The sequence below is a fragment of the Ranitomeya variabilis genome, chromosome 6 (genome assembly GCF_051348905.1).
Source record: "Ranitomeya variabilis isolate aRanVar5 chromosome 6, aRanVar5.hap1, whole genome shotgun sequence".
Lineage (NCBI taxonomy): Eukaryota > Metazoa > Chordata > Amphibia > Anura > Dendrobatidae > Ranitomeya > Ranitomeya variabilis.
Window position 1 is genome coordinate 21,929,894 of NC_135237.1, and position 19,240 is coordinate 21,949,133.

Here is a 19,240-nt window from a genome sequence, read left to right on the forward strand (position 1 = left end):
CGCAGCCCCGCAGTGGCGAGGTTGGAGGTGGTCATGGTCTGGGTGAGGTCACCAGAACTGGGGGACGGGTGCATGAGAGGGCCAGTAAACCAACACGTTTCAAAGGACTCAGTCCTTCTTTGTCAGTGCTGCTGACCCCACCTTAAACCCGGATATATATATATATATATATATATATATATATATATATATATATATATATATATATATATATATATATATATATATATATATATATATATATATATATATATATGCGCCCCCACTATGTCCCACTGTTACTTATTGTTGAAATGCGCATCTAGTTAAATGAGGACAGGTGACCAATCTGCATATTCAATTATCTACTTTTCATACCCTGTTTCCCCGAAAATAAGACATCTCCCGAAAATAAGACCTAGATGTGGTTTTGCAGAACTGCTAAATATAAGGCCTCCCCCGAAAGTAAGACCTAGCAAAGTTGTTTTTTGGTAGCATGCCTGCTAGAACACCAGAGCATACAGCTGTGATTCTTTTTTGCCCGCTGCCGTTGTCCCCTACCTTCACTGTCTGATGCAGGAGATGAAGACCGGCCGCCAACCCCGATGTTCCGTTCTGCGGCCATCACTTGTAAAGGTGCAGGCAAGGCATCAAGAGGCCGGTCGCCTGCTGCCTTCCCCATTGTCAACTGTCAGTCTGTCGTTAACCCGTCTCCTGCTGCCATACCGTACTGTATTCTCCAGGGCCGGACTGAGCATCGGGCACTTCTGGCAAATGCCAGAAGGGCTGGTGCCTGTAGTGGGCCGCTCGATCTGTTCCTGCTTCCGGGGCACACCACGTAACTACGAGGTCCCCCTTCTGCAATGATGCCACATAGATGTCCCCCTGTACTGTGCATGGAGAGTGGCCATCCCATCCCCATGCAGACAGGCAGCACCAGCAGCCTCCACCCACAGAGCATGAGCACACCCTCAGGGAACCACACACAGACAGCAGAGTGATGACGTGTGAGGGTGCTGCGGTCACCCGACCACGAGGGGGCATGAGCACTCATCCCCTGCAGCGCCGGACAAGTGTATGAGGTGCCGTGCCGCAATAGTGATTGCAAGACCCCGATGACTCCCACACACATTAGGCCCCACACACATTAGGCCCCACACACATTAGGCCCCACACACATTAGGCTCCACGCACAGTAGGCCCCACGCACAGTAGGCCCCACGCACAGTAGGCCCCACGCACATTAAGCTCCACGCCCATTAGGCCCCACACACATTAGGCCCCACACACATTAGGCCCCACGCACATTAGGCCCCACGCACATTAGGCCCCACGCACATTAGGCCCCACGCACATTAGGCTCCACGCACATTAGGCTCCACGCGCATTAGGCTCCACGCGCATTAAGCTCCATGCGCATTAAGCTCCACGCACATTAGGCTCCACGCACATTAGGCCCCACGCACATTAGGCTCCACGCACATTAGGCCCCACGCACAGTAGGCCCCACGCACAGTAGGCCCCACGCACATTAGGCCCCACGCACATTAGGCTCCACGCGCATTAGGCTCCACGCGCATTAAGCTCCACGCGCATTAAGCTCCACGCGCATTAAGTTCCACGCACATTAGGCTCCACACAAATTAGGCCCCACGCACATTAGGCTCCACGCACATTAGGCCCCACGCACAGTAGGCTCCACGCACAGTAGGCCCCACGCGCATTAGGCTCCACGCGCATTAGGCTCCACGCGCATTAGGCTCCACGCGCATTAAGCTCCACGCCCATTAGGCCCCACACACATTAGGCCCCACGCATATTAGGCTCCACACACATTAGGCCCCACGCACATTAGGCTCCACGCACATTAGGCTCCACGCACATTAAGCTCCACGCGCATTAAGCTCCACGCGCATTAGGCCCCACACACATTAGGAGCTATCACACACTTTAGGCCCATACACATTAGGAGCTCCCATACATATTAGGACCCACACACATTAGGGCTCCACACACTTTAGGCCCATACACATTAGGAGCTCCCATACATATTAGGACCCACACACATTAGGGCTCCACACACTTTAGGCCCATACACATTAGGAGCTCCCATACATATTAGGACCCACACACATTAGGAGCTCCCATACACAGCGTCGGACTGGAGCACCTTGGGCCCACCAGAGAAAATCATTCTTGGGGTCCACTATGTAGCTTCATAGAAATAAATACAAGACCACCAATTGTGCAAAAAAACGCCCTAATATCAGGGTATAATATAAGGTAGTACACGTCTTAATTATGTAGAAGGGGTTGGGGTAGCCCCCTCATAGAAAATAAAGTAGCCCCCTCATAGGGTACAATGTATCCCCCTCACAGAATATAATGTAGCCCCCCCATAGAATATAATGCAACCAGCCTCAGAGTATAATGCAGCCCCCTTAGAGTATAGTGCAACCCCCCTCATAAGGTATAATGCAGCCCCTTCATGGAATATAATGTAGCCCCCTCATAGGTTATCACGCTGCCCCCTCTCATAGGGTATCATGCAGCTCACCCTCATAGGGCATCATGCAGCTCACTCCCCCCATAGGGCATCATGCAGCTCACTCCCCCCATAGGGCATCATGCAGCTCACTCCCCCGATAGGGCATCATGCAGCTCACTCCCCCCATAGGGCATCATGCAGCTCACTCCCCCCATAGGGCATCATGCAGCTCACTCCCCCCATAGGGAATCATGCAGCTCACTCCCCCCATAGGGAATCATGCAGCTCACTCCCCCCTTGCCCCATAGGGCATCATGCATCTCACACTCCCCCTTGCCCCATAGGGCATCATGCATCTCACACCCCCCCCCCCTTGCCCCATAGGGCATCATGCAGCTCACACACACCCTTGCCCCATAGGGCATCATGCAGCTCACCCCCCCCCTGCCCTATAGGGCATCATGCAGCTCACCCCCCCCCCGCCCCATAGGGCATCATACAGCTCACACCCCCTGCCCCATAGGGCATCATGCGGCTCACACACCCCTTGCCCCATAGGGCATCATGCAGCTCACCCCCCACCCCGTAGGGCATCATGCAGCTCACCCCCCCGCACCATAGGGCATCATACAGCTCACCCCCCCCCGTCCCATAGGGCATCATGCAGCTCACTCCCCCCATAGGGTATCATGCAGCTCAATGCCCCCCACAGGGCATCATGCAGCTCACTCCCCCCATAGGGAATCATGCAGTTCACTCCCCCCTTGCCCCATTGGGCATCATGCATCTCACACCCCCCCTTGCCCCATAGGGCATCATGTATCTCACACACACCCCTTGCCCCATAGGGCATCATGCAGCTCACACACACACACCCTTGCCCCATAGGGAATCATGCAGCTCACCCCCCCTGCCCTATAGGGCATCATGCAGCTCACCCCCCCGCCCCATAGGGCATCATACAGCTCACACCCCCTGCCCCATAGGGCATCATGCGGCTCACACCCCCCTTGCCCCATAGGGCATCATGCAGCTCACACGCCCCCCTTGCCCCATAGGGTATCATGCAGCTCACACACCCCCCTTGCCCCATAGGGCATCATGCAGCTCACCCTCATAGGGCATCATGCAGCTCACTCCCCCCATAGGGCATCATGCAGCTCACTCCCCCCATAGGGCATCATGCAGCTCACTCCCCCCATAGGGCATCATGCAGCTCACTCCCCCCATAGGGCATCATGCAGCTCACTCCCCCCATAGGGCATCATGCAGCTCACTCCCCCCATAGGGAATCATGCAGCTCACTCCCCCATAGGGAATCATGCAGCTCACTCCCCCCTTGCCCCATAGGGCATCATGCATCTCACACTCCCCCTTGCCCCATAGGGCATCATGCATCTCACACCCCCCCCCCTTGCCCCATAGGGCATCATGCAGCTCACACACACACACCCTTGCCCCATAGGGCATCATGCAGCTCACCCCCCCCCCTGCCCTATAGGGCATCATGCAGCTCACCCCCCCCCGCCCCATAGGGCATCATACAGCTCACACCCCCTGCCCCATAGGGCATCATGCGGCTCACACACCCCTTGCCCCATAGGGCATCATGCAGCTCACCCCCCACCCCGTAGGGCATCATGCAGCTCACCCCCCCGCCCCATAGGGCATCATACAGCTCACCCCCCCTGTCCCATAGGGCATCATGCAGCTCACTCCCCCCATAGGGTATCATGCAGCTCAATGCCCCCCACAGGGCATCATGCAGCTCACTCCCCCCATAGGGAATCATGCAGTTCACTCCCCCCTTGCCCCATTGGGCATCATGCATCTCACACCCCCCCTTGCCCCATAGGACATCATGTATCTCACACACCCCCCTTGCCCCATAGGGCATCATGCAGCTCACACACACACACCCTTGCCCCATAGGGAATCATGCAGCTCACCCCCCCTGCCCTATAGGTCATCATGCAGCTCACCCCCCCGCCCCATAGGGCATCATACAGCTCACACCCCCTGCCCCATAGGGCATCATGCGGCTCACACCCCCCTTGCCCCATAGGGCATCATGCAGCTCACACGCCCCCCTTGCCCCATAGGGTATCATGCAGCTCACACACCCCCCTTGCCCCATAGGGCGTCATACAGCTCACCCCCCGTGCCATAGGGCATCATGCAGCTCACACACCCCCTTGCCCCATAGGGCATCATGCAGCTCACACACACACACCCTTGCCCCATAGGGCATCATGCAGCTCACCCCCCCCCCCCTTGCCCCATAGGTCATTATGCAGCTCACCCCCCCACCCCATAGGGCATCATGCAGCTCACCCCCCCGCCCCATAGGGCATCATACAGCTCACCCCCCTGCCCCATAGGGCATCATGCAGGTCACCCCCCCCCCCCATACAACCAGGACTCAATAATTAAAAAAAAAAAAAAGCACAATACTCACCTCTCCTCCTCGCTCCCATACTGACTCCAGCAGCGGCTCTGCTCCGATGTCAGGAGCTGCGCTGCTGTTGGCCTCACACACAGCAGGTGCGTGATGAAGTGATGTCATCACGCACCTGCTGTGTGTCAGCGGCGAGGGGAATCATGGGAGAGGGAGCGTCATCTGACGCTCTCTCCCCATTAATGAGCGCTGGGGGGCGGCGTTGGGGCCGGGACCCCTGGCTTACGGCCCCATAGCGGCCGTGTGAGCTGGGGGCCCCTGAGGGAGCAGGGGGGGTCTGCGGGCTCTGATAGCGGGCAGTGTTTAGCTGCAATTTGCGGCAAACGCTGCCCGCTATTGTAGTGAAATGAATTCACTCCTCCCCACGCCCACACACATTAGGCTCCATAGACATTATGGCTTTCACATGTTGAATTTTAACACCCAATACAGTTTACTCTTCTTCCCACACATGCACAGGGCTCCCTGGTATCTGTAGTTCCCAACAGCTCCTCGGGGTCTTGCAATCAGTACTGCGGCACGGCACCTCACACACTTATCCGGCGCTGCAGGGGATGAGTGCTCATGCCCCCTCGTGGTCGGGTGACCGCAGCGCCCTCACACGTCATCACTCTGAGCTGTCTGTGCGTAGTTCCCTGACGGTGTGCTCATGCTCTGCGGGCGGAGGCTGCCGGTGTTGCCTGTCTGAATGGAGAGCGGCCATCCCATTCCCATGCACAGTACAGGGGAACATCCATGTGGCATCATTGCAGGAGGGGGATCCCGTAGTTGCGTGGTGCGCCCCGGAAGCAGGAACAGATCGAGAGGCCCACTACAGGCACCGGCCCTTCTGGCATTTGCCAGAAGTGCCCGATGCTCAGTCCGGCCCTGGAGACTACAGTACTGTATGGCAGCAGGAAACGGGTTAACGACAGACTGACAGTTGACAACGGGGAAGGCAGCAGGCGACGGGCCTCTTGATGCCTTGCCTGCACCTTTACAAGTGATGGCCACAGAACGGAACATCAGGGTTGGGCACCGGTCTTCATCTCCTGCATCAGACAGTGAAGGTAGGGGACAACGACAGCGGGCGAAAAAGAATCACAGCTGTATGCTCTGGTGTTCTAGCAGGCATGCTACCAAAAAACAACTTTGCTAGGTCTTACTTTCTTGGAAGGCCTTATACTTAGCAGTTCTGTAAAACCATAGGTCTTATTTTTGGGAGATGTCGTATTTTCGGGGAAAACAGGGTATGAAAAGTAGATAATTGAATATGCAGATGGGTCACCTGTCCTCATTTAACTAGATGCGCATTTCAACAATAGGTATCAGTGGGACACAGTGGTGTGCGCACGTATGTATGTATATATATAGCCGGGTTTAAGGTGGGGTCAGCAGCCCTGACAAAGAAGGACGGAGTTCTTTGAAACGCGTTGGTTTACTGGCCCTCTTGCGCACCCGTCCCCCAGTTCTGGTGACGTCCCCCAGACTACGCCTCCCTCCAACCTCGCTACTGTGCGGCTGCGCTTCTCGGCCAGATCGCACCGCCGGTCTCCTGCATTGGCTTACGGAGGGCACGGAGGGAACCTGGCACCACGGTAGGACGCTCCCCAGGTCTTCTGCCGTCCTACCCTCCGCAGTAATCCTGCAGCACCATCGGAGGCTCAGCACACAAACCGTGCTCTCCACTTCTCCAGATAGCAGCATCACCGGACTCCTGGCACGAGCACTGCGCTCACCGCTACCAGAAGTAAGCTGCACACCACTAGGGAATCAGCTTCACATGTGCCGGTAGCATCACCGGACACTCCTGGCACGAGCACTGCGCTCACCACTCTGTCACACATCCTTGCATGCTGGCATACTACAGGCCTCTGTAAGGTTGCTGGGCATCGTGCACATACGGATCAGTTATATTACAGCTTTAGCGCAGAGTCTAGACTCTACAGACACTTTGCTGATCTCAGCCATATTTTAAAATAAAGAATTATTTGTTGTCATTTTTTGTTCTATTTATATTTTTGCTATATTTTTTATGTAACGATTTTATAACCCTAACCCAATCTCTAACCATACCCCTAACCTTAGCCATAGAACCATCCCAAATACAACTCCAAAGCCTAGCCTTAAGGTACCTTCACACTAAACAACTTTACAACGAGAACGATCCGTGACGTTGCAGCGTCCTGGATAGCAATCTCGTTGTGTTTGACACGCAGCAGCGATCTGGATCCCGCTATAATATCGCTGGTCGGAGCTAGAAGTCCAGAACTTTATTTGGTCGTCAGATCGGCGTGTATCGTCGTGTTTGACAGCAAAAGCAACGATGTCAGCGATGTTAAACAAGGAGCTAACGACCTGTGAGAACGATAAGTGAGTCACCGGTACGTCACAGGATCGCTCCTGCATCTATGTGGAGCTGCTGTGTTTGACATCTCTACAGCGACCTAAACAGCGACGCTGCAGCGATCGGATCGTTGTCTATATCGCTGCAGCGTCGCTGAGTGTGACGGTACCTTTAGTCTGAATTCTAAATCTAAGGGTACCGTCTCACAGTGGCACTTTTGTCTCTACGACGGTACGATCCGTGACGTTCCAGCGATATCCATACGATATCGCTGTGTCTGACACGCAGCAGCGATCAGGGACCCCGCTGAGAATCGTACATCGTAGCAGATCGTTTGAAACTTTCTTTCGTCGCTGGATCTCCCGCTGTCATCGCTGGATCGGTGTGTGTGACACCGATCCAGCGATGCGATCGCTTGTAACCAGGGTAAACATCAGGTTACTAAGCGCAGGGCCGCGCTTAGTAACCCGATGTTTACCCTGGTTACCATCGTAAAAGTAAAAAAAAAAAACCACTACATACTCACCTTCTGAGGTCTGTCCACGTCCCTCGCCATCTGCTTCCCGCACTGACTGAGCGCCGGCCGTAAAGTAAAAGCAGAGCACAGCGGTGACGTCACCGCTGTGCTGTGCTTTACGGCCGGCTCTCACAGTCAGTGCGGGAAGCAGACGGCGAAGGACGTGGACAGACAGCGGAATGTAAGTATGTAGCTTTTTTTTTTTTTTTTTTTCACATTTACAATGGTAACCAGGGTAAACATCGGGTTACTAAGCGCGGCCCTGCGCTTAGTAACCCGATGTTTACCCTGGTTACCCGGGGACTTCGGCATCGTTGGTCGCTGGAGAGCTGTCTGTGTGACAGCTCTCCAGCGACCACACAACGATTTACCAACGATCACGGCCAGGTCGTATCGCTGGTCGTGATCGTTGGTAAATCGTTTAGTGTAACGGTACCCTAACTCTAAACCAATCTTTAGCTCCAACACTGTTCAAGGTCAGACAGAATATACAATTGTAAATTCAGTTCTTCATACTGATTGAACACAGTATTGAATCATATGGACTGCACTTAATTAAATTCTGTCATCATCCATGTTTTGCTCATCTCCTGCCATTACTTCTGCTGCTTCTGCACAGAGCAGCAGGCTAGATGAGCCTGTCATCATTAGCTATTGCGGTTTGCATAGGCAGCGACTAAAAAATAAAACAAAGGTCAGTTCATTATATTGAGCTTTGTCATTTTATTCATTGCCTATGCACTGCATGGTAGGTGATGTCAAACTGATTTTGCCTGCTGTGCTTTGCAGAAGTAGCGTCAGGCGTGCATTGACTGCACCACACACACACAACAGTGGAGCTTGCGGACACTGATCATTTGACAATTGGGTTGAATGGGGATGGGACTACTTTTTGCGGCCCCAAAACCCACAAGAAACAAAATGAGCAAAAACCCTGCTTTAGCTAAATAAGTAAAAAGCAAAAGTGCCTTTAAATAACAGGGTTCTGAGTAATACTGTTTTTGATTAAAAATAGCAAAAAAAATGCCATCCCACCATCAACAAAGTGACCCAGATTTTGACGACTCCTACCCGGTCTAATGTTAAAACCTTAGCATGTGTCAGAGTTGACCTCAGTGTGTGAATAAGGGCAGACAAAAGGACCGGGTCCCAACTTATGGACACCAGTCTGGGGATCACTTTTAAATGTAATTTCCAGCTCAGGAGAGGGAGGCCACACCCGGCTTGCACAGAATGCACAAACATTGAGCTTGGTCTAAGTTGGTATACATGCAGCACATAAACACATGTTCACATTGGCCATAAAACATACAAAACTTTTGCGGCCCCGTAGACTTTTGCTTTGGGGGTCAACGGCCTCAGTGCCCCCTCATCCCCCTTACACACTATGTCATTGCTTGGCACGGAGCTATATGATTAATGCAATGCTGGAAGAGAAAACAAATGTGACGTAACACATTGCTTAGCCAAAGGACCAACTAGTAAGTTAACTATCAGACCACTTAGTATCACCATCCTATTTTATACTTGCCCACAAAGTAACAAATGATGAATCCCCTAGTGTATTCTAGACCATCAAGTGTTATTCCTCTCATCTGCCATAGACCACCAGGTTAAACAACTCAAATTTCATACATCTCAAAAGAAGGGGAGCTCAACCTGACAACCAGAGAAAATGACATTTACCCATTGTAAATAGTGTGGGTGCATTTGGTGGTAGCTTACAATCCTCCTTCAGAATGTGTAGCTGTAACAGAACACCTGGCTCCGCAGGGGGTCAGCCTTTTCAGCTGCAAAGTCCAAAAAGTGTCGTTTCTCCTTGCGGAGATTGACATGCTAAGCATGCCGAGATGAGGAGACTTAGGCTATGTTCACACTTTGCGGGTTTTGCCGCGGATCCGCAGCGGATTTGACACTGCAGATCCGCAGCAGTTTTCCATGCAGGGTACAGTACAATGTTACCCTATGGAAAACAAAACCCGCTGTGCACATGCTGCGGATTTCCGCGGAAAAAGCCGCGCGGCTTTTCTGCGGAAAAAAAGAAGGAGCATGTCACTTCTTGGTGCAGAATCGCAGCGATTCTGCATCCATAGAAATGCATTGATCCGCTAACTTCCCGCATGGGGCTGTGCCCACGTTGCGGGAAGTTAAGCGGATAATGTGCAGATGGTACCCGGGGTGGAGGAGAGGAGACTCTCCTCCAGGCCCTGGGAACCATATTTTGGTGTAAAAAAAAAGAATTAAAATAAAAAATAATGCTATACTCACCTCTCAGCGCTGCCCGCGGCGTCCGGTCTCAGTTGCTGTGCCGAACAGGACCTGTGGTGACGTCGCGGTCACATGACCGTGATGACACCGCGGTCACATGACCGTGACGTCACGAAGGTCCTTGTCGGCACAGCCGCTTGCAGCGCCGAGGAGATCGCGATGTCAGAGGGTGAGGATAGCCAATTTTTATTATTTTTTACATTACTATTGATGCTGCATATTGCTGCATATGCAGCATCAATAGTACAGGAGTAATCCCGCAGCGGAAACCGCGGAACAAACCGCGATAAATCTGCAGGGATAACCGCAGCGGTTTTGCCCTGCAGATTTATCAATTCCGCTGCGGGATTAACCCGCAGAGGAACCCGCAAAGTGTGAACGTGGCCTTAAAGCCGCTCATCTGGGAAATATGCTAATTATGCAAATTGTCTCTTCAGAGAGGAAGAGAACTAGAACTCTAATGCCACCTATTGGACGGTAGCAATCCTACAAGTCAATGTCGACGTTTTAACGAGGATTGTCACATGACTTAGGATAATAGCAAAACCAGAATCTCAATTTGCAGACACTGTGTTTCGGGGTACTGCCCCTCGTCAAAACTCACAGCCCAACCAGCTTAGCTAGCATCCACAGGTGGTCTTACTGTGTATCTGTTTTGTTCAGTCAAATAGGATTTCACAAGAAGAATTTGGCGTTATCGTACATCCTAACCACACACCGGTTACTGTTTTAATTTCTTATTCTTTTGCTTGTTTGTCACACTTAAATGTGTCAGATCACCAGACAAATGTAAATATTAGACAACAATAACACAAGTAAACACAATATGCAGTTTCTAAAAGAAAGTCTTTATTATAAAGGGAAAAAGAAATCCAAAGTTATAGCTCCATTTTAACGCCTTAATGACCAAGCCAATTTTGACCTTAATGACCAGGCTAAATTTTACAATTCTGACCACTGTTACTTTATGAGTTTGTAACTCTGGAATGCTTCAATGGATCCCACTGATTCTGAGAAAGTTTTTTCGTGACATATTGTGCTTCATGATGGTGGTAAAATTTCTTCAATATGACTTGCGTTTATTTGTGAAAAAAACTGAAATTTTGCGAACATTTTAAAAATTTCACAATTTTAAAACTTTGAATGCTTTTGTCCTTAAATCAGAGAGTCATGTCACACAATATAGTTAATAAATAACCTTTCCCACATGTCTACTTTACATCAGTACAATTACACAGGTCTGCGACTAAAAAGCTGTTTGATTATTTTCATCTAATTGCCATGTATTTTGGTGTGCTGAAAATGAAAAAAAACATTGAAAAAAATCCTGGATGTCGGGATTTGCCACAAAATGCAAAATTCTCTTCAAATTTAGTATATTTTTCTCAATTTTGGTATTTTTATCTTAGGGTTTTGAAAATCAAAATGACAATTAATTAATTCACATCAATGCATTGAAGATATACAATGCCAAAAAAATATAACTTTCAAAGAAAAGAACTTTCAGAGTGAGCTAATGAAACCAGCATCAACAATGTTGCAAGCTGAGCGAGCAGACTCTGACATGCCCGGGCTTGATTCGATTGTTTTATCTTGGTTCTCGCCTGTTCACACTATTTCATCTCAGTTCGTGTTAGCTCATCATATTCAACTGTGTTTCCCAAAATTAGCATTATGGCTCAGCGGAAGTGTATTAATTCGCCTGACAGTTTCTGTTACATTTGTGGTGAATATCCTCAAAAAGAAGGGTGGTTTGCAGTTCCAGCGGTTGTGGAGAAATTTTTAGGCAATAACAAAGACCCTGACTACAAAAAAATCGTCGGATGAATGCTGAAAGCATTTCAAGCTTTAGGTTGCCTGATGAGTTTGAAAGTGGATTTCCTCCATTCCGACCTTGACAACTTTCCTGAAAATGTGGGAGCTGTTAGTGAAGAGCAAGGTGAGCGATTCCACCAGGACATTAAAGAGATGGAAAGAAGATACCAGGGAAGATGGAGCATTACAAGAATGGTAGACTACTGTTGGACGCTTCAGAGAGACATTCCAGATGCTCCTCACAAGAGTAAATGTACCAAGAGAAGCCTCGCAGGGAAGAAGAAGCGATGTTAGTGTGTGTTAGTGAGCTCATTGCAGTTAGAAAATGATTTTCATGAAACATTTGTAATAAAAAATTAATTTTATGAGTCTATTTACATTTATTTTGAGGTATTGTCTTATTTAACATAGTTACTTAAATTGTCAGAAAACGTGATGTCCTATGACAAAACGGAGGTCATTTTCAGATTCAGCGCACTTAAAAACAAAGATTACGTGGAATAACCAAAACGGCTCTTGAAAGCATTTTTTTTGCAGACCTGGGTTATGGCAGCAATTTTTTTTCAGGAAGTTATAAGGGTTAAAAGTTGACCTGCGATTTCTCAATTTTCCAACAAAATTTACAGGACCATTTTTTTAAGGACCACATCACATTTGAGGTGACTTTGAGAGGTCTTTATGAAAGAAATTACCCAAAACTGACACCATTCTACAAACTGCACCCCTCAAGTTGCTTAAAACCACATTCAAGAAGTTTATTAACCCTTGAGGTGCTTCACAGGAACTGAAGCAATGTGGAAGGAAAAAATTAACATTTTATTTTTTTCCACAAAAACTTTTTTTATTTTCACAAGAGTAACAGGAGAAAATAGACCCCAAAATTTGTTGTGGAATTTCTCCTGAATACGCCAATACCTTAATTGTTGGGGGGGGGAAACTACTGTTTGGCGCACTGAAGGGCTTGGAATAGAAGGAACATACTTTGATTTTTTCAATGTACAATTTGCTGGAATTATTAGCCAAAGCCATGTTGTGCTTAGAGAGCCCCTGATGTGCCTAAACAGTGGAAACCCCCCACACGTGACCCCATTTTGGATACCACACCCCTCAAGCATTTTATCCAGAGGTATAGTGAGCATTCTGAATTCACAGGATGACACAGAATTTGATAACATTAGGTCGTCATACTGAATATGTCGTCATTAGTGTTAAGCGCAAGTGCTCGCTACTCCAGTTTGCATCGGGTGCTCGGATATGCGCGGTTGCTCGGGTCCTTGCGAGCATGGGATCAGGGAAATGTGGTAGATATAGTAAATCTCAACTTCAGCAAAGCATTTGATGAAGTATCTCATGTCATCCTTATTGAAATGACCAAGTATGGGATTGACAAGGCTACGGTTAGGTGGATTCATAACTGGCTCCGTGATCGTACTCAAAGAGTGGTGATAAATGGTTGTACATAAAATTGGAAAAGTGTTTCAAGTGGGGTACAACAAGTCCAGGCAACTGAGAGTAAACTAACCAAATTTGCAGATGATGCAAAGCTAGGAGGGTTAGCTAACACTAGAGTAGACAGAGAAAGGATTCAGAAGGATCTAGATAAAGTTGAACAATGGGCAGCGATTAATAGAATGGTATTTAACAGGGAGGAATGCAAGATTCTACATCTGGGCAAGAAAAACAAAAATTACATCTATAGGATGGGAGGAATAGAACTAAGCAACAGCATGTGTGAAAAAGACTTGGGTATACTAAAAGATCACAGACTGCACATGAGTCAACAGTGTGATGCAGCAGCAAAATAGGCAAACAGTTCTAGGATCTATTAAGAGAAGCATAGAGTCTAGATCATGTGAAGTAATTCTCTCCCTCTACCCCTCCTCGGTCAGGTCTTATCTGGGATCCTGTGTCCAGTTCTGGGCACCAAATTTTAAAAAGACATTGAAAAACTGGAGCAAGTTCAGAGAAGAGCGACCAGGATGGTCAGCGGACTGCAAAGTATGTCATACCAGGAACGGTTTAAGCAACTTGGAATGTTTAGCTTGCAAAAAAGATGGCTAAGAGGAGACTTAATAGCTGTCTACAAATACCTGAAGGGCTGTCACAGTGTAGAGGGATCATCATTATTCTCATTTGCATACGGAAACTCGAGAAGCAATGGGATAAAACAGAAAGGGAAAAGTTACAGGTTAGATATTAGAAAAGCTTTTTGACAGTTAGGGTGACCAACGAGTAGAACAGGCGGCCACGATAGGTGGTGAGTTCTCCTTCAATGGAAGCCTTCACACAGAGGCTGGACAGACATCTGTCTGAGACGGTTTAGTGAATCCTACATTGAGCAGCGGGTCGGACACGATGACGAGGTCCCTTCCAAATCTAACATTCTAGGATTCTATGAAGACCTTCTATATACCAGGAACACCCCACAAGACCTGCCACATACCAGGAAGACCCCACAAGACCTTCTATATACCGGGATCACATCATTGCTCACATTCCTCCATGTTTGTGGATTGCAGTGGATTACTGACTGATCACTTACTATTTCCCCATCCCCGGGCCGTGGTATTAATGTTCTGGCTAGTGGTGTATGGTAGCGATGTGACCGTTCTGGAGGTAAATCTTCCATTAAGGAGCTGGTACTGTACCAGCCACAGTGCCCCCCTCAGTCAGTGTCCATCAGTACCAGCCACAGTGCCCCCTCAGTCAGTGTCCATCAGTGCAAGCCACAGTGCCCTCCTCAGTCACAGTGTCCATCAGTACCAGCCACAGTGCCCTCCTCAGTCACAGTGTTCATCAGTACCAGCCACAGTGCCCCCCTCAGTCAGTGTTCATCAGTACCAGCCACAGTGCCCCCCTCAGTCAGTGTTCATCAGTACCAGCCACAGTGGCCCCCTCAGTCACAGTGTCCATCAGTACCAGCCACAGTGCCCCCATCAGGCACAGTGTCCATCAGTACCAGCCACAGTGCCCCCTCAGTCACAGTGTCCATCAGTACCAGCCACAGTGCCCTCCTCAGTCACAGTGTCCATCAGTACCAGCCACAGTGCCCCCCTCAGTCAGTGTTCATCAGTACCAGCCACAGTGCCCCCATCAGGCACAGTGTCCATCAGTACCAGCCACAGTGCCCCCTCAGTCACAGTGTCCATCAGTACCAGCCACAGTGCCCCCTCAGTCACGGTATCCATCAGTGCAAGCCACAGTGCCTCCCTCAGTCAGTGTCCATCAGTACCAGCCACAGTGCCCTCCTCAGTCACAGTGTTCATCAGTACCAGCCACAGTGCCCCCCTCAGTCAGTGTTCATCAGTACCAGCCACAGTGCCCCCATCAGGCACAGTGTCCATCAGTACCAGCCACAGTGCCCCCTCAGTCACAGTGTCCATCAGTACCAGCCACAGTGCCCCCTCAGTCACGGTATCCATCAGTGCAAGCCACAGTGCCTCCCTCAGTCAGTGTCCATCAGTACCAGCCACAGTGCCCCCTCAGTCACGGTATCCATCAGTACCAGCCACAGTGCCCCCCTCAGTCAGTGTCCATCAGTACCAGCCACAGTGCCCCTTCTGTCACAGTGATCATTATCAGCCACAGTGCCCCCTCAGTCACAGTGTCCATCAGTACCAGCCACAGTGCCCCCCTCAGTCAGTGTCCATCAGTACCAGCCACAGTGCCCCCTCAGTCACAGCGTCCATCAGTACCAGCCACAGTGCCCCCTCGGTGTCCATCAGTGCCAGCCACAGTGCCCCCTCAGTCACAGTGTTCATCAGTACCAGCCACAGTGCCCCCTCTGTCAGTGTCCATCATTATCAGCCACAGTTCCCTCCTCAGTCACAGTGTTCATCATCAGCCACAGTGCCCCCCTCAGTCAGTGTTCATCAGTACCAGCCACAGTGCCCCCCTCAGTCACAGTGTTAATCAGTACCAGCCACAGTGCCCCCTCAGTCACATTGTCCATCATTATCAGCCACAGTGCCCCCCCTCAGTGTTCATCAGCACCAGCCACAGTGCCCCCTCAGTCACAGTGTACATCAGTACCAGCCACAGTGCCCCCCTCAGTCACAGTGTTAAAGGGAACCTGTCACCCCCCCCCCCCCCAGTCGTTTCAAACTAAAAGAGCCACCTTGTGCAGAAGTAATGCTGCATTCTGACAAGGTGGCTCTTTTAGTTGTGGGTGCTGTAACTTGAGAAATAATCAGTTTTATAATTAGTCTGAAATACCTGCTCCTCAGTTAAGTGGGTCGGCGTTTCCCCCCTGCTTCAGACAGCACACAGCTGTCACTCGCATCTTCTTGGCGCCGGGCGCCGCCTCCTCCTCGCCGCTGTTTTCAAAATAGCCGGCACCTGCGCTCTTATCCTCTGCCTGGTGCAGGCGCAGTGAGCGCTAGCCGTCTTTCCTCATATGCAGCCCAGCTGACTGCGCCTGCGCGGCCGCCCTGCCTGTGAATCCCAGCCCCGCAGTGACTTATGATTTGTTCACATTGCGGGGCTGGGAATCACAAGCAGGGCGGCCGCGCAGGCGCAGTCAGCTGGGCTGCATATGAGGAAAGACGGCCAGCGCTCACTGCGCCTGCACCAGGCAGAGGATAAGAGCGCAGGTGCCGGCTATTTTGAAAACAGCGGCGAGGAGGAGGCGGCGCCCGGCGCCAAGAAGATGTGAGTTTAATTATTATCAGCCACAGTGATCATCATTATCAGCCACAGTGCCCCCCTCAGTCACGGTATCCATCAGTACCAGCCACAGTGCCCCCCTCAGTCACAGTGTCCATCAGTGCCAGCCACAGTGCCCTCCTCAGTCACAGTGATCATCATTATCAGCCACAGTGCCCTCCTCAGTCAGTGTCCATCATTATCAGCCACAGTGCCCCCCCTCAGTCAGTGTCCATCATTATCAGCCACAGTGCCCTCCTCAGTCACAGTGTCCATCATTATCAGCCACAGTGCCCCCCTCAGTTACAGTGTACATCAGTACCAGCCACAGTGCTCCCCTCAGTCACTGTCCATCATTATCAGCCACAGTGCCCCCTTAGTCACAGTATCCATCAGTATCAGCCACAGTGCCCCCCTCAGTAACAGTGATCATCATTATCAGCCACAGTGCCCTCCTCAGTCACAGTGTCCATCTGCGGCGCCCCAGGGTCCTGGTCGTATTACTTTCCTCTCGGGGAGAGTGATACTACGTTTGGAGGCAAAGAAGGATAACTGCATCCAGGTACCACAAATATGCAACACAGTGTACACTCCAGGCCACCAGGGGGAGCTTCTGCTCCTATTTATTAGGTCACTCCCCACACATAGGTAAAACTGGTAGTTTGGAGGGAAAGTTAGTTAGTTGGTGGCTGAGCTCAGCTCAGTTAGTTGGTCCCTGACAGGGGTGGGATCCTGTCAGAGAACAAAGGAGAAGGACAAGGAGAAGGGGACCAGCCCCGAATAGGCTGCCTCTTTCTGAGGCGCAGGATCCCGGTAGCCGTAACACCAAGGGGGTAAGGACCTCTATGCTTTACTCCAGAGACCGGCAGGACAGCTAATTCCACGTTACCTGTCCGACCTTATACCCAGGAGGCACGGTGGTACCCCTCAGAGGCCGGGGCATGCTAAAGTCCCTGTAAAAAGCCTCAAGCCACCAGTCATACGGGTTTTGTCCTATCCAACCAGGGGGACAGAGAAAGACATAACATCTACAACAGTTGTGAGGACCTTATGAGAAGCTTAGCAGTAAGGGACTACAACACCACGGCACTAGAGGAAGGCTTCTATTTCCCACATGGATAAGGGGACTCTGGACTTGCCTCCAAACCAGCCGGCCTCTGCCTGCCCTGTGGTCTGGTGCTCTGGACTGTGGATGCTGAAGTCTTCAGTAAAGGTAAAGAGACTGCAAACTTGTGTCCTCGTTCTTCTCTGCACCTCTCACCATCCACCATCTACACTGGAAGCCCTGGGGATACACTTCACCTGTGGGAAGGTATACCATCTAGCTGCCATAACATCACCCCAGCGGACCCCTTAAAGCAGCGTCGGTCATCCTGACCGAATACCACAGGTGGCGTCACGAACACAAACTCTATCCCTTTAAAGACCTTTCCCTTTTACTTGGACGTCTCAGGGCCAAGGATCGGGTCAGCCACCGTGATATCCCCCCATGAAGTACCGGACCCGGTATCGAGTACCCCATTGCCCACTGGGGGCGATCCACATCAGTACCAGCCACAGTGCCCCCTCAGTAACAGTGTCCATCAGTACCAGCCACAGTGCCCCCCTCAGTCACAGTGATCATCATTATCAGCCACAGTGCCCCCCTCAGTCAGTGTCCATTAGTACCAGCCACAGTGCCCCCCTCAGTCAGTGTCCATCAGTATCAGCCACAGTGCCCCCCTCAGTCACAGTGTCCATCAGTACCAACCACAGTGCCCCCCTCAGTCAGTGTCCATCAGTACCAACCACAGTGCCCCCCTCAGTCACACTGTCCATCAGTACCAGCCACAGCGCCCCCCTCAGTCAGTGTTCATCAGTACCAGGCAGCCACAGCGCCCCCCTGTCAGTGTCCATCAGTACCAGCCTCAGTGCCCCCTCAGTCACAGTGTCCATCAGTACCAGCCAGTGTACCCTCAGTCAGTGTCCATCAGTACCAGCCTCATTGCCCCCTCAGTCACAGTGTCCATCGGAGCTGTCACCTCACCACCACCAAAGCTGCCATAATCCCACCACCAGAGCTGCCATCTCACCACCACCGGAGATGACACCTCACCCGCACCGTAACTGATGCAACCCACCAGTTTACTGTCTCTTTCCCCATTATGCTGTAGACTTTACACCCCCAGGACAGGACCCTCTCCCCTTTGTACCCGTCTGTCATTGTTTGTTCATGATCATTTATATTTGTAATTTTTATGTAACCGTTTATCACATGTATAGCAGCCGGGAATCACAGGGGCTCTGGAAATTATAATAATAACATCTCGATGGCTGAGTGAGAAGATCTCCAAAACGGCCGCTCCTGTTGGGCGTCTCCAGTACACGGCTATATCTACTGTAATCCTGCCCTATTCCTACAGGTAAAGGTCAGGGCACACAAAGCACATGAATCCTTTCCTTGGGAATCCATGATCCTCAGATATGAGCTCACAGAATGGGGCAGAGCAGATTACAGCGTCACAATGATTCCCGGATGATGGGTGACGTCTCCGGTACCATCAGTGACTGCTGTCTGTGCAGACGCCACACAAGCATTTCATGATGAGTCTGGTGCGGCGGCCGCTCACAAAGTGGACTATGACGTCGCTATGTAGAAGCCTGGCACTTGTAACCCGAGCGCTTACTGCAGTGTGAACCGTTCCCTAGAGCTAAGATAGGGTCTAAGAATAGAGAGCAGCTGAACATAGCAGAAGACTGAGTGTA

At 50.7% G+C, this 19,240-nt stretch overlaps 1 long non-coding RNA gene across 3 annotated transcripts in view; it reads right to left on the minus strand.

The window, feature by feature from the left end:
• The window catches only part of LOC143781423 (uncharacterized), a 62,432-nt gene that overhangs the window by 17,434 nt on the left and 25,758 nt on the right, over positions 1 to 19,240 (minus strand). The gene's annotated exons all lie outside the window — the stretch shown is intronic.